Genomic DNA, 17,421 nt, shown 5'->3' on the forward strand with positions numbered 1-17,421 from the left:
TTAGATATTATATAATCCCTATTTTAAGCCCTATCCAGGATGTAATTACAATTATTATGGTTATTTTTCTCTTACCCAGACTCAAAAATTATCCATCAAGATGCACTCTTTTGGAAAAGTAAGGAGAGAATTACAGTATAAGTTTTCCAAAGGTTACCTTGTGCTTGAGTGGAAGTTGTTTATTGAAGCCTTGACCCCTTACAGAGAAAGTATTAGGAAAACATAGATTGAATTACAAACCAATGGTAAGAAATTCATTTGCCTGGGCTGCTCAAGAATAAAGCTTGGGGAACACTCTTATGTAAAGGGAAAGTCCTGGACACTTCCTTCTGACATGTTCCAGGAAATATCCCAGGCATTTTGGCATTCATATTACAGGAGAGAAGTAAGTTAAGTAAATTGCTGAAGATTACATAGCTAGTAAGTAGCAGAGCTAAGTGCTGATTGTCAACATGTTGTATTCCAATACACAAGAGGAGTCATAGTCTAAATAAACAGAAACATTTAAGAATTCTCTACCTATCTCTGATTCACATCCTGGAATTTTATAGTTATTTTTGATAGCAAGATAGTTTGGAAACCCACTCGTCTGCTTAGGAAGTTTCTTTGTATTACTCCCTTTTGTCTAGTTCAGTAGTTCTCAACTTTTAATGTGCACAAAAGTTATTCTATCAAATTTTATAAACAAATTTTGTCACCATGGGTTTTCTAGGATAATTTTGATATTATTAGATTTTTACCTTGGGTATAATCACATTTAAAACCTAACAACTAAGTAGTACTATGGGGCCACACTGTATTATTTCCACTCTATTACAATGTTTCTCTGATTTTCAACAGTTTCAAGTCCCTTTGGAAAAACATAATAATAAGGGACACACTCTGGGGAACAGTATGGTTATCACGTTTATAGAGCTTTACTTTTAGCTTTAAAGGAGTATGTCTAATGTACCCGAAGAGCTTAAATTTTTCTTTGCAGTGAGGAAGACGACTACTCAAAAGATGAAATTAAGCACAGAGGTTTATCTAAGACAGCAGCTCTCAAACTTTAGAGTGCATAAGAATCACCTAAAAAGCTTGTTTTAAATGTATATTCCTAACTGGGAGTTCTGATTCTGGTAACAGAAAGTAACATCAAAACAAGCTGTGCCTTTCTCATATAACAACACACACACACACACACACACACACACACTTTTATTTGAAGGCACCAGAAAGTGGTCAAAAGCAGGCAGAAACTGTAGGGCATTCTAGTCTTTAAGGGAATCACTCACTGGATGAGAATTAAGTTTACAAGGCTGTTCCACTTACGACACTTCTCATACCACACAACACAGGGGGATAGAGGACAAGAAAAAAAGTACAGTGTTTTTAATTTAAAGTATCATAGCATGGGGTTAGGGGCTGAGTGAATATCTGAAAGATTAAGGCAGGGAAATCTCAGAACAGAGGGATCCATAGACCTTAAAATATATTATTCATAGTGACCAGATCATAATAGAAAATTACTAGGCACGTGAAGACATAGGATATAATTTCTGAGATCAAAAGAGAATGCAGTCGGTAGAAATAGACCAAGATGACCAAGGTTTGGAATTAGAAGTACATTTAAAGAGCTATATATATTCAAAGACAAAGTAGGTATTGTAATAATAACTGAACAAATGGGGAAAGTTTATCAGGGAAATTGAAGGTGTTTTGAAAATCAAATGGAAATTAGAAACTAAAGAGTTATATGACATCTGAAATGGAAAAGAAAAATCACTGGATGAGCGGAAGAAAAGATTGGAGACAGCAAAAGAAAAAGAGAACTTGAAACAGATCAATAGAAATTATTCCACCTGAGAAGCACAGCAAAAAAAAGATTAAAAACAAAAACAGAACTCCAGTGACCTGTAGGACAGTATCAAGTGGTCAAAAACATAAAAGATTTATTTTCATCCTTTATTAGATCATTAAACATGCAGAGGTGAATTTTCTATTTACATTATTTCTATCATTCAGTAAAAGTTATTATTGTTGTTGGCGTGACCATTAGGATTTTTTACCCTTGAATAAAGTTATTTCTTAACATTGGATTTTTCATAGCGTGAGAGAGGTCCAATCACTACACCAATGGTGTGGCAAACACCTCACCAGCATAATAAATCTGTTATTTTGTGTCTGCTTTGTTTAGGCTTCAAGAACAAAACTTAACTTCTAGACAATGTATCTGAATGGAACTTCTTCTACCTGCTTCACTAGCTAATCAAACATGGGTCATTATTGCTTGACTTAACTTCTTCCAGCAGAAAACTCATCAAAACCTTTGTTAAATAGACTCTATGTTCCTTTTTTCCCCCCAAGAGAATGGGGAGAATGTAGCTAGAAGAAGTCATATCACCTTGCTTTTCAACGTTTTTAGTTGAATCTTGTATTTTAAAAATTCATAAAATCCTTCTTTCACCAGTTTGCATGCATCTACCTGAGGTTTGCCTTGAAAATCTACCTGAGGATTTTTTTTCCTACAGTGGATACAGCCATTAGTAACTCCACAATGATCTGTTTTTACTCTGGCTAGTTGCTATTTACCAACGTGTCTTCAACAAGGAGAAAGAAATTCATTTCATATATGATTATATCTATCAGGTTGCTTGCTATAATATTTGATTCCCAGGTAACATGATGCCATTGGGTGTTTGATCCAATATCTGCCATGCTTGGTCATAAAACCAAAGCCAGGGGAAGTTCCATTAAAAGACTCATCAATATGATGCCTGTTCAGTCAACATCTTCTGTTATGTTGAGGCTAGAGAATATCCAACAGTCATTAAACAAACTTCACTAGGCATTGGGCTGGGTTTTGCTTAAACTTCTGGACCTTATCATCCTGATGCATGCAACAATAGAGATTACCACTCAGACATTTTATATGTGAGCCCATGGGTCCTTCCTGTGCCTTTATGCAATGGTTAAAACCCAAGTTCCAGAAGCACAGTACAAGCAATACTCAATCTTGGTATTCTGGTCATCACCACATGTTTTAGTGGGAAAGAGACCTATGGGTGGATTTTAAAACAGCAGCAATGTTGAGTTGATAATTCTGTATTAATGACTGTATTTATCACACAGGATTTAATTATCAGATCTTGGATGATTAATGATTTTAAGAGGTTCATAAACTGAGATAGACCTTAAGAAATTAGATGAAGAGGACGTGACTGCATCATGTCCCCATTGCCAGGTGAGCTGGCAATTTTGAATCATTGATTCTAATCATAAGCATCACAAGCTAAACTTAATGGTTTGCCTGGCCACTCTCTACTCCAGAACCTTCCAGCTCACTTTGGCCATGAGTCCTACTATCAGGCTGAGGCTGATGCCTCGACATTTGGTTCTTATTTATACTTTCTAGTTGTTCACTTATTACAAGCATATTTTCCTTTATTTCCTTGAGCATAGCTATAATAGTTGCTTTAAAAATCCTTACCTGCTGTATTAGTCCATTTCTGTTGCTTGTAACATAAATACCTGACACTGGGTGATTTATAAAGAAAACAAAATTTATTGCTTACAGTTTTGGAGTCTGGGAAGCCCAAAGTCCGTGGAACATATCCAGTGAAGGCCTTCATGGTGGCAAAAGTGACCCAGGGTCTCGCATGGCAGAAATGGCAGAGCAGAGAGAGAGATACTCTCATGTGCTCTCCTTTTAAAGCCCTCAGAACCACTCCCATGATGACCATCATTAATTCATACACTAGGGCATGCTCCTCACAATCTAATCACCTCTTCAAGGCCCTACCTTTCAATTACCATAATAGGATTTCCCACTCTCAAAATTTACAGTGGGTATTAAGCTTCAATAACCTTGGGAGGCCATTCAATCCACTCTACCTGCTAATTACAACATCTGGATCATCTTGGGGTTGATATCAATGGATTATCTTTTGTGTGTGGTTCTAATTTTCCCTTTTATTCATATTTTTAGTAATGTTGGGTTGCATCCTGGCCATTGTGAATGATTCATTGTAGAGGCTCTGTGCATTTGCCAATGTGTGTCCTCTCTTCAAGAAAAAAGCCACAGAAGCCAGAAACTCCTCCAATGCTGTTCTCTTTATTCAAATGTTGACTCCTTATACTTTCTGCCTACTTTTGATGATTCTCTGGGGCTTTTAGGGAGTTTTATTTATATTTTGTTTAGAATTTATAGTTATCTGGGAAAGATCTGATTAAATAGGAGCTACTTTACAAGAAGCAGAGTCCCATCATTTTACTTTTTATTTTTTTGTGTGTCCTTATATTTATTTTGTCTGGAAGACAGCATGTAGTTGGGTCTTACTTTTTTATCCAGACTGGTGATTTTTGTCTTTTAATTGGGGTGTTTAGACCATACATATTTAAAGTAATTTTTAATATGGTTGGTTTAATTCTATCACACTTCTACTTGTCTAATATTTGTTCTCCTTGTTCTTTTTAAAAAATCTTTTCCCACCTTCTTTTGGTAGTTGAATATTTTTTTAGTATTCCATTTTAACACTGTCATTGGTTTATTTGCTATAACACTTTTTTTGTGTGTGTGACCGGTAAGGGGATCGTAACCCTTGGCTTGGTGTCGCCCGCACCGCGCTCAGCCAGCGAGTCCACCAGCCATCCCTATATAGGATCCGAACCCACGGCCTCGGCGCTCCCAGTGCTGCTGTGCTCCCAGCACTGCACTCTCCCGAGTGAGCCACAGGGTCGGACCTGCTATAACACTTTTTAAAAATGGTTTCTCTGGAGTTTACAATATACATCTTTAACTTACCATAGTTTACTTTCAAATAATATTATGACCTTATATATAATATAAAAACTTTACAAATGTATAATACAACTTTCTCTTCACATTATTTCTGTTGTTCTCATACATTTTACCTCCATATATGTAATAAACAGTCCATTATTTAAAAAATAAACTTAAAAACCCAAGAAATTGTCTTTTACATGTAGTCATATATTTACCATTTCTGGCATTCTTCATTCTCTTGTGTAGATCCTATTTTTCATGTGGTATTATTTTCTTTCAGTGTGAAGAACTTTCTATAGCATTTTTTGAAGTGCAAGTCTGCTGACAATGAAATCTGTCACTTTTTATTGGTCTGAAAATGTTTTATTTAGTCTTCCATTTTGAGGAATATTTTTGTTGAATATGAAATGCTAGGTCGACAATTTCTTTTCTTTCAGAACTTTTACCTTTTTAAATTTATTTATTTTTGGTGGCTGGCTGGTATGGGAATCCAAACCTTTGACTTCAGTATTATGATACCACACTCTAACCAACTTAGCTAACTGGCTAGCCCTTTATCAGAATTTTAAAGACATTATTTCATCTTCTTCTGCTTTTACTGTTTTTGGCAAGAATTTTCCTGTCATTTTTTTCTTTGGTTTTCTGGATGTTTAATATTTTTTTCTCTGTCATCGTTTTCAGAAATCTGTTTATTATATGCCTTGGTGTGACTTAATTTGTGATGATCATGCTTGAAGTTTGTTGAATTTATTAAAGTTTGTTGAATTTATTATTTTTTTAAATGCTAGACTGCTTGACATTTCCCTCTAGATCATTGAATATTTGTTCTTTTTTTCTTCTTTATGCTCTAGTTCAGATAGATTCTATTGCCATGTATTCAAGTTTAGTGATATTTTCTCCTGTCCGTCTAATATTCTTTAAAGTTTATCCAGTGAATTTATAATTTCAGATTTTGTATTTTTCATGTCTACAAGTTCCATTTGTTGGTTTTCATGCCTTCAATTTCCCTACTCATTATGTTTGTATTTTCCTTTAAATACTTGAACATATTTATAGTAGCTGTTTTAAAGTCATATTCGGGCCGGCCCTGTGGCTCACCCAGGTGAGTGTGGCGCTGGGAGAGCCAAGGCCATGGGTTCGGATCCTATATTAGGGATGGCCTGTGCGCTCACTGGCTGAGCATGGTGTGGACAACACTGAGCCAAGGGTTAGGATCCCCTTACCCGTCAAAGAAAAAAAAACATCCTATTCCATTATCTCCAACATTTCTGGGTTTCTTTCTATTGTCTGATTTTTCTTCTTCTTTACATGTCCAATCATTTTTTTAATTGATTGGACACAATATGCCAGACACTGTGAATATTACATTGTTGAGTCTGTAGATTTTATTACCTTCTTCAGTGGTGTTATATCTTGTTTTGTCAGACAGATAAGTTTATTGCTGATTAGCTTGATCATTTTGAAGGTTTGCTTTTCAGCTTTTGGAGCAAAGCTAGAGTAGCCTTAGTCTATGGTTAACTTAGCTCTACTACTAAGGTGAGAAACTTCTGGGCTCTCTACTGAATGCCCCAGTGCAAACAAGGTCTTCTCACTCTGTCTTATTAGAACTCGAACACTTCCCAACCCAGCGTAAGCTATGCGAAGTTTTATCTCACAGCTCCATTCATTGCCTGGCCTTCTGGAATCTCATCCTATGTATGTGCTGCTTATATTCAACCAAAGACTCAAGGGGACACTGTGCATGTTTCTGGAGCTCTTTCCTGGCATAGCTCCTCCTTTCTAATGCTCTGTCTTACACATTCCAACCATCTTAACATGTTCAAACTTTGTTTTCTGTCTTTTCAACTTAGCAAGAGTGCCATATGTTGCTTGCGATCCCTTTCCTTTGCCATTGTCCAGTCATCCTTGCAGCAGAAAGTTGAGGTGATTGTAAAGCTCTCTTCATTTGTTTCTCTTTTTTTTTTTTCAGGGATCACAGTTCTAAACTATTTATTATTCAATGTCTGAAAAGTTGTTTCATATGTTTTGTCTAGTTTTCTAGTTGCATACAATGGGAGGGAATGTTTGACACTAGTCAGTTATGGCTGCAAGTAAAACCAGTAATCTTTGTTTGTTTGTTTGTTTGTTTTTCCCAGCAATCTTCTTCAAATCAAGAACTAGAGTTAATAGAGTCACATTTGTAGGGCATGGTACAGACAAAATTAGGTTTTGGTTGACAATCTTTTTCTTCCCAGGAGACAGCTGGAGAAAATGGTTACATAAACCCCAGCACCTAAATTCATCATGGCTTGATCATTACTTCTAATTTACTAGGAAAAGATAATATCATGTTCCAGAAAAGTAAAGAAATTTCTCCTAAATAAAGCACACATTTAACTGGACTAAAAGAAGTCACTGAGTGCTGAAGTTAAAGTCCCCCACTTAGAAATAACAAAATTACTACAGAATTAAATTGAAAAGACTTTGGGAGAAGCTAATAAATATCCTCAAACTTTGAAATGAAATAACAGGAAGTAAAGTGGGTCACAGATCAGATCGGGAGTTTTTTCAGTGAAGGTTCAGATAGAGAAGCAGGAACACTAGGAAATACAGGTAGGTAGATAGAAATATTCATCCCAGATATATATTTTGTACACCCAAACACACACATACAGAGTGCTTTGTTACAGAAATTTGACCTCAATTATGGGAGCTGGTCTAGAAGTCTGTAAAGCTGTTGATTTCATGTTTGATGTTAAAACTTGAAGTTCACAGGACAGCCAGTTGGGAAGGGAAGACAGATGTAAAGTGCAAGGAAGAAAGAACAGTTGCAACCTGCACACATGATCTGAAACCCACAAGGATGAGCTGGAACCTGTGTCAGTTCATACTGACTCTGGTCTTGATGGTGTTGTTACCCTGCAGGAGAAGCTTGTTCTCTTAGTCATGGAGCTAAACACACCTGGCCTAGGAGTTGGAGAAGCAGAAGGAGGGCACAGGGGGAGATGGAGCTGTTGCAGACCAACTGGTGAGCCACAAGGTAAGTGACAATGTGTGTGCACTGTAAAAAAAAAAAAAAAAAAAGGCTGCTGCTTCATTTTTGCCCTTTAAAACTCACATCAGAATGTCTCTTGTGGCCCACCCTAACTGGAAACACACAGGAAAGAGAATTCTGAGAAGTGCAGTTTGGCCTAGCCAGTTGACACATTACAAAGCCACCACAGAAGCTCCTGTTTCCTTGGAACCCACTTGGGTTCTGCTTTGCGGGTGCAAACCAGAAGTTATTAAATGAAGTGGCAATAAGAAACCACTTAGAACAGAGCAGGTTGAGTGGCAGGGCTCTGAGATCCATGAACTGGCAGCAACATTAAGAAGACCTTGCAAAATACTTGTATTTAACATGAACAACTGGGTAAATAGAAACGGATTTTTAGCTTTTTGGACATGGAAATTTAGCTTCCAGTATAGCAGTTTCAATAGACACAGTGGAGAGATAGTATAGAGATGGGGTTCCTCTGCTTGAATTTTTCAGTGTTTCAATATACTTCTCACATGCCCTAGGCTTCTTGTTTACTGAAATTTATACCAACTGGACTGCTAACTGAAAGGAAAAGTCTAACAGCAACCTGGGTGACAATGAGGGAACCAAATAGAATATACCAACATTGCTAATGGGGAAAACTAAGTCCAGAAACACCTGTCTCCTTCAAGGGTAATAAATCGGAAGAGAGTGAATTAACATGGGAAGTATGAAAAGATTATGAAAAATGCAAACTGGAGAAAATGACTTCAAGATGGATAAGAAGAACGTGCTTTTGAATAAGATTTTCTGCAAGAATAGGACATCCGTTTAGTGTCCTCGAAAAAACTTTAAAGGTATTCTCTGAAATAACACATAAAAGGTGAAATAAAACAACAGACTGAGTAGGAAAGAAACATTATTGAGAGGCAGGCAGAAATAAAAAAGGAGTGAGATGGCATAAGGAGAGACATAATTAAACAACGAAATAGAATATACTAAATCTTTTCTTTTGGGGGTATGTGCAGATAAAGGCCTGTTTTATTTGAATAGTTGATCTACGTAGTCACCGAGGCCGCTGTGCACCATCAGCAGGAGGGGAGCTTTATTTCTTGGTCCCTTCTCCTTGGACATTGTCTGGATGACCTCCTCCTTGGCCTGGGGACGCTCCTCAGAGCGCCTGCGAGCTTCCTGGGTCTTAGCCCTGCGGTCCTCAGCCTGGTCGGCCAGGAGCTTCTTGCGAGCCTTGTCTGCCTTCAGCTTGTGGATGTGTTCCACGAGCACCCGCTTCTTCTTCTTATTTTAATTTTAATTTAATTTTATTTTTTAACATGTTCCCCTTCACCTTCAGGCACAGACTGATACATGCGACGGTCCATGTTCTGAGATTCACGGTAGCAGCGTGAGATTCAGCCGGAGCAGCGTCTCATCCGCTCGCCCAGGTTCCCACCCCCGGCATTCGCGCACTGGCTGTACCCTTTGCTTCCCTGTGCTCCCGTGCCTGCCTTTCTGCGAGCCAAGGTGTTTCTCCTGCATCGAGCCGGGTAATGGCAGTCCAGGGCTTGCAGAAGATCGGCCCATCTTTGACCAGCTTCCAGATCTGCTGAGGGGAGTCGGCATTGGTAATTTCACCGCTCTCACTGCAGTCCAACCAGAACTTTCTGCACGGAGGAGGACCCTGGAGGCGAGCTCCTTCTGAAGCCGGAGCATACTCACGGCTGCGGCCGCAGCGCCCAGGAAAGAACTCTCGCTCTCTGTATCAAAAGCAGTACAGTTCAGACTTTTGTCGTTGTTGTTGTTGTTGTTGCTATTTTGATACTCTATATTGTGGGTTGTTTAGAAGATATACAAAAGTAGAGAGATTAATATCATAATCCACCCAATTTACATAATTGCAAATATTTTGTGAATTATTTTAAAAATCTGTGTTCCCCCAACTCTTTTTTGGACTAGAATATTTTAAAGCAAATCCCAAGCCTAATATGATTTCACCTGTTAATATTTCAGTAGGTACCTCTCACACATAAAGCCTTTTTTCTTTTTCTTTTAAAAAATATAACCACAATTCCATCATCACACCTAGTAAGACTAATAATACTTCCTTAGTATCATGTAATACTCATGTTCAAATTTCCTCAGTTGTCTCAATGATTATTTCTTTCGGATAGTTAGCTTGTCTAATCAGAATCTACACCAGGTTCACACATTGCCTTTAAGTAATATGTCTAGAAAGAGCTGAATTGCCACGAAAGGAGACCAGATTAGTAATATGGAGAAAATACATGAGAAGCCTGCTGGAATTACAAAGGAAGAGGATATAGAAATGAAAATGACAGGTGAGAAGCTAGTGATGATGGAAGATAGAATATAGGTAGCCTATACATATGATGGTGGGTGCTTATAGAGATAAATCATGAACACTTGAAACAAAAAAATAATCAAAGATACAGTAATAAAAATAACTTCCATCAGATAAATAAAAAACTGTGTTTGCAGATGAAAAGGATCAGCTGAAAATTAATGAAAATACATCAATACCTGAACAAGGAATTCTTAATTTGAGGTTGACCATGGATAAGTTTTAGGGTATTAATTAAATTTTTAAATTAGAGCAAAAAAAGTTGTGGCCATATTTAATCTACCACTTCTTGATATTAAAATGTTTTATTGTGATATAGCAAGATCAGTGGCTCTTAATCTTTTCATTGGTCTTATATTTCTATAAGGATTTAATTCAAGTATTGATCTTCCCCCTAGAAAAATGCACAGATATTTACTATTTACAAAATGCTACATGGTTTTGTTATAACACCTCCAGACTCAATTTCTAGGTACCAATTTCTCCTTCAGTTAACTGTTGCTGTGTACTGACATGCCCATAACTTGATGGAATAAATCAATAGCAATGAATTATTTCTCATGATTTTGTGGGATGCCTGGAATTTTCTCCTGCCAATTTCACATGGACTAAGTCAGTAAGAGAGTTGTCTGAACTGAAAGGTCACAGATCCATCTCACTCATGACCAGCAGTTGGCGTGTACTGTTGGCTGGGGCACCTCAGTTTTCCTCCAAGGGGCCTCTCATCCACTAGTTCAGGGGTCAGCAAATTATGGCCCACAGACTAAATAAAACCAATCCATTATGTGTTTTTGTCAATGCCTGATTTATTTCAATACGACCACATTCATTTGTTTACATGTTATCTATGGCTGCTTTCACACTACAATGGCAGAACTGAGTAGTTACAACAGAGACTATATGGCCTTCAAAGCCAAGAATATTTATTATGGAACTCTTTACAGAAAAAGTTTGTGGACCCCTATTTTAGTTCATTGATCTTTAGATCTCCAGTTGACACATGGGGGCAATCTTATCCATAACTGAACCAGATGCAGAAAATGAGATATCGAATCTGACGTTATAGCTGTATGAATTAGTCAGGGTTCTCCAGAGAGACAGAGTCAATAGGATATGTTATAATTATATGAGAGAGATTTATTAGGGGAATTAGCTCACATGACTATGAAGAAAAGTCCCACATAGGCCGTCTATATACTGGATATCGGTAGCGTGGCTCAGTCCAAGTCCAAAGGCCTCCAAACCAGGGAAACCGATGGTGTCCTTGGTGTAAGTCCTGGAACCCGAAAGCTGAAAGGTCTCGAACTCTGATGTCCACGGACAGAGCTCCAGCAGATAGAGAGAGAGAACTTCACCTCTTTCCTCTGTCTTTTGTTCTCTCTGGACCCCCAGTGGATTGGATGGTTCCCATCCAGCGGAATGGGTCTTTCCCATCCAGTCCACTCAGATTCTCATACTAATCTCTACCGGCAACACCCTCATGGACACACCTGCAAAGATAGCTTTATCAGGTTTCTCAGCATTCCTTCATCTAACCAAGTTGACACCTAGAATTAACCTTCACACTATCAAATTTTTGGAGGTCTTGGGAGGAGATAAGTATCTTATGCACGTGGGAGGAACATGAATAATTATGGCCAGAGGACGGATGGTAGTAGAAGAAATGCAAGCGTAGCCACAAATTCTTGGCAGCTTCTACTGAGTGGAGTAGTTTATTTCCCCACCCCTTGAATCTGGGTGGATCTTGCTATGTCCAACAGAATATGATGGGAGTAGTATTCTGTGAGTCTGGAGTCTAAGCCTTAAGAGACCTAGACCTTGTAGTTTCTACCTTCCTCTCTGGGAACACTCCTGTAAAAGAAATACAGTCTAACCATACTAAAAGATGAGATGCCACCTGGAGGAAAACTGAGAACTTGCAGCTGACAGCCAGGACCAACTACCAGACGTGTGAGTGAGGCTATTGCGTAAACTTCAGCCCAGCTGACCATGCAGCTGAATGCAGTTGTGTGGATGTGCCATGTGAAAACAGCAGAAAAACCGCCCAGCTCACCCACAGCATCATGACAAATAATAAATCATTGCCTTTTTAAGCCACCACTTTTTGTTAGATATAAAACATTGATTAAATACAAAAAAATTCTAGAAGCATCTAGATAAAAGAAGTAAGTTGTCTACAAAAAAACCCCACAAAGTTACATTATTCCCAGATTTACAATATTAAACATCAGTGACAGTAGAGTGATGTCTACATAACTTAAAAAGTGTGATTATTAAAATGTAAAATGTAAAATGTACAATTTTAAAGAGTGCATCTTAGAGTCAATGAAATATGCCAAGTCTGGGGAAAGAATCCAGGCAGCTCTAGCAAGTGTTAAAGGACTTCCTTTCTGGGGTCTTGTTATTCTTCAGGATAGTATCATTATCTAACTTAAGGACATGTACGCTAAAGAATAAAATAAAAAATGTATTATTTAAGGATGATGAACAGCTTCAAAGCAGAATTACACATGCTGGCAAGACTGAAAGTTAAAAAAAAAAAGTTTTATCATGAATATATGTTCCCTATATGCTCATCGAACAGATGATAACTTTAGGAACAAAGTAATGATTAGTGTGAAAATAAGCAGAGTTTAAAAAATTGTTTCAGTTGATGTAAAAAGTTTATTTGTAAATTTACTAAGTTTTTCTTAAAGGAACGTTGTATTAGAGACATATACAAGTTTAATTAGCCTGATGGTTTTTAGATAAACGATTAACTCAATTATCTTTCTACTTTAACAGAATTTCTTAGGATAATTCTTGACAGTTTATTTTGAGACAATCTCAGACACAGCACTATATTTTTGTTTTGTGAAATTTTATATCATATTGACAGATAGCTCAGTGAGAACATTCTTGAAGCAGAAATATAGGCCATCAATTATTATTTTTAGTCTACAAAAGCATCCAAAACAGAAAACATTGTACAAGACCAAAAAGGCATCATATCCATCAGAATAAGGTATATGCAGTGGTAACACACAAGCCCCAATCTCAGTGGCTTCAAACAACATGCCCACCATAACTCAGCAGGGGGCTCTGCCCTTGTGACACTCAGGGGTCCAGGATGACAACGCCCATCTCCATGCCAGAAGGCAAGTAAGTACGAGGCCCAGAAGTGCCACATTTCATTTCTGCTCACCATTCACAGGACAGAACTAGACACAAGGCCTCACCAAACCGTAATACGGTCAGGATAGACATTCCTAACCTGTTCCCAGAAGTATGGGAAGACAGAATATCTGGTGAACAGCCCTAATAACCATAACAGGCAGCCTTTCCTGTAGTCTTTGAAATAGAACCTATATTTAAACATAGCTCTTGTTTAAATTTCAGTAGGGCCCACTCTTACTCCATCAGGGGAAAATGAATAATTATGTCTATGGGAGTAGAGACTGGTAGAATCCCAGTAGAGTTTGCCTGGAAGATTGTAGCAAAAAGCAACTAAGATCTACACATGGCATACCAAATACTCTCGCAGAATTTTTCTTCAGTGTGGCTCCTACATTTTTCCTGGAATAAAAACTGGAAAAACAATTTAAGTCTATAGAGAATGAGCTCTAAAGACTCTGGCTTGAATATTCTTTCATCAGATTAATTAACCAGAGATCTGGCTCCTCTATGGTAAGCAAACTCTGAAAGTTTAGCACATGCATAAGACAAAGCAATGAGAGATTTTCCTTGTGGCTAATTTTCATATTTTCTTCTCCTTACCCTTCTCGTTTCCTCAGTTTTTAATCCTCTGCCTCTGCTCTCCTGGCCTACCCATCTCTGCCCATACCTGACTCCTCAATCTCCCCAGAATTTTGAGCTATTTAACCCCTTTCCAAGATATACAAGCCAAAACCCTCATCAAGGAAGCCAGAAGGAAACTGGCCTGCAGGGGATGAGGGTGGTGGGCAACGCAATCACTTAGCAGTGGCAAGGAGGGCACTCAGGGCCGGTGAGAGACCCCAGATCCACCATTAGTCCACAGAGCACTAAGAAGTCTAGGAGTCAATCGTCTGTGCTCAAATACAGTGGGATCTAGTTAAGGACAGAGGTGCCTGAGTTCACTCTCATTGGATTAATTAATCACTATCAGCCTCAGTTTCTTTATGTGTAAAAGGGGAATAATAATATTTTTATTTGAAAAGCTGCCATGAGAATAAAATGAGATAACATGTGTAAAACTTGTAATCCTCAGCTCCTTCTGGCACCATAGTGGGAATTCAATAAAATGTTAATTTTCTTTTTCTTCTTTTCCTAGAGAAAAGACCCAAATGCTGCAGTAACTGGAGGAGACACCACTGAAATAATTTCCAATTCAATTCCCTCAAGTGCTCTAAACCCACTAATGTGGTTATTTTTCAGGGTCATCCTTGTAGGAACTGTGATTAACCAAAATCTCCCCAACCTGTCTGCTGGTGCCTGAAATACCTCTAACAAGAGATATTTCTCTTTTACAAATAGCAGCACTGAAGGAAGAAAGATTTAGAGCCAGAAATACTTTATATTGGAATCAGCGCCAGACTGCTCTAATGACCCCTTATGAATCACTGAATCTTTTCTTTCTGCAGACAGTAAAGCAGCGTCTTTGTGGTACACAGTTCTGTTTGGACAAAGCACAGTCATGGAACCACCACCAGAACCAAGATATGGTACCGTTTTGTCCTCTACCAAACCCCCTCATGCTGCACATTTGCAGTCAGCCCTTATCATCTCTAGCCCCTGGCAACCACAGATCTGTCTTCCATCACTATAATTTTGCCTTTTCCAGAATGTTGTATAAGTGAAATCATATAGTATACAGCCTTTTGAGTGTGGCTTCGTTTACTTAGCATAATGTGTTTGAGATTCATCAATGATATTGCATGTATCAGTAGTTCATTTATTTTTGTTGCTGAGGAATAGTCTATTGTATGGAAGTACCAAAGTTCATTCATTCATTCACCAGTTAAAGAACATTTGGGTTGTTTCCAGCTTTCTTTGTGATTAGGAAGAAAGCTACTAGAAGCATGCACATACATATTTTTGTGCAAACATAAGTGTTCATTATTTTAGGTAAATCTGTAAGGATGGGATTGCATGCTAATCATATGTTTATGTTTATCTTTAGAAGAAACTAAAGGTAAGTTGTTTTCCAAAGTGGTTTTCCAAAGTGGTTGTACCATCTTGCATTCTCACCAGCAGCATTTCAATTGCAAACTTGTCAGCAATTCTTCAAGCCTAAATTTTCTAACTCTGCAATGGGAAGAATAAATAAAAGAATATAGTGACAATAAAATCAAAGCGTAGCTGTAAATGCTTTGAAAACTATAAGAGCACTATCTAATATGTATAGATATATGGTGATATTTTTAAGGTAAGCAATTGGGTGAAACAGATTACAAAACACAGAATTCACAGAAAATATAAGGGTGCTTCATGGAAAGATTCATATTATCTTTTAATTCTATTTTTCCATGAACATTTTGAAGTATCTTTGTATAATTGGGAAAAAAAAATCCTACATTTTTTCTGAGTTTGGCTTCCTATACTCACAGCTATATATGTACATTGATAAATCAACTCCTACATAATTTTTTTTCTTATTTTAACAATTGCAATTCAAAAAAAGTTGAAAGGAGTCAACAAAAGATTAAAATCATCTATAATTCCACCACTCAAATTCAATTACTGATAGCATTTGGGAGTAATTATTTAAGTCTTCTATTCTTATATATATTTTTACTTGATAGTAATTATAATTTACATAGAGTATTGTATCTTTATTTTTTCATTTTATATTAAATGCTAGGCATTTCATGATGTTATTCCATGATCTTAAAAACAATTATATAATGACTTATAAAGTAGATGAGCCTCTAGTTATGTAACTATTCTTTTCTGATATTATTTTATCATTTCACTCAATTTTTTACTATTATAAATATATTTCAATAGTCATATACAGGCAAATAGATTTTTTGGGGTTTTTGTTTTTTATAATGATTTCCTTAGGATAGAGTCTTAGAAGTGGGACCACTGGGTTAAAAGGATTTAAATATTTTTATAGATTTTAATGTGTATTTATAGATTGCTTTCTAAGACACTGTATTTGTTCCTAACAAAGCATATGCCATTGTACCTTGGCAATTGCTGAGTGCAACCATTTCAAAAGTCTTTCAATATAAACGATTAAAATGGTACTTTGTTATTTTAATTTGTATTTCTATGGCTATTTGGGAGGTTGGATATTGTGGTAGGAAGCCTAGAAGTTGGCCCCCAGTGATCCCCACCTTCTGATATTGATTTCCTGTATAATCCCCTCCTTGGGAGTGTGGTCTGGACTTACTGGCTTGCTTCTAAAAGAGAATATGGCAGATAACAACCTTTAGAACAGACTTCTTTCATTTTCAGAAAATCAAAATCAATCCTTTTAGTAATGAAAAAATACAAAGTAAGTATCCACCAAGTTTTCTTAGATAAAAGTGAATTTTTTAAAAGTCTGATTGCAGAAGCTGCCAAACTTTACTTTAGTGTATTGTTTCCATGACAAGTTGGAGAATTATATTTGCTTGTTTTCTAAACACAAATTTAGAACGGACTGAAAAATCCATAATTCTAATTTTGGGGGGCCTGGTTTTAGCCATAGAAGCCTGACCACTCTGCATTCAGCAGACCATAAAGTTTGGTTCAGGTTCAAGGATGGGCAAGGACAATAACTTAGACTTGGTTCAAGGTTGGTTTTACTTTGATTTATTCCTAATGCAGCCAATAAGCAGGGCAAAGTTTATATACATGATAAAGATGTAGGTAAGAATGGCTTCCTGTTGCCATCTCAGGGAGGCACTTGAGAAGTTTAGTTCCTCTTGTTAGCCTGCCCAGAGTGAGATGCTGCACACAGCCAGAGAAGCATAGACCTTTATACGTCCCACCACATCAGCACACACTATGCTTCTCCATATAGAGCAATAATTCTGCTACATCATCCAGGCACAATGTCCAGGTTCTGGCCCTTGAAGTTCTTTCCACAACAACACAGAGAAAAGTTCCCTTATCAACCTCTGTCCTACCATCCAACAAGTCCATTGGGCAAGTCTGGCCTTGGGCTACCCCATTCACTCTGTCCCACCTGGTCTGTCTACCCCAACTGACAAGGAGCATCTTGAAGTGATCATAAACCAAGTCTTTTTCTGGACTCTCTAGGGATACTTATATCTATTTAATATACATGAGAGTGCTTTTTAATGAAAAAATATTTATTAAGCACGAAGTGTTGTTGTTTTTATACAT

General features: G+C 37.4%; 1 pseudogene; it reads right to left on the reverse strand.

Moving 5' to 3' along the window:
• Positions 1–8,804: 8,804 nt before the first annotated feature.
• LOC134372733 (large ribosomal subunit protein eL19-like) lies at positions 8,805–9,473 on the reverse strand (annotated as a pseudogene).
• Between the last annotated feature and the right edge of the window lie 7,948 nt (positions 9,474–17,421).

This window comes from Cynocephalus volans, chromosome 3 (genome assembly GCF_027409185.1).
Source record: "Cynocephalus volans isolate mCynVol1 chromosome 3, mCynVol1.pri, whole genome shotgun sequence".
Classification (NCBI taxonomy): Eukaryota; Metazoa; Chordata; class Mammalia; order Dermoptera; family Cynocephalidae; genus Cynocephalus; species Cynocephalus volans.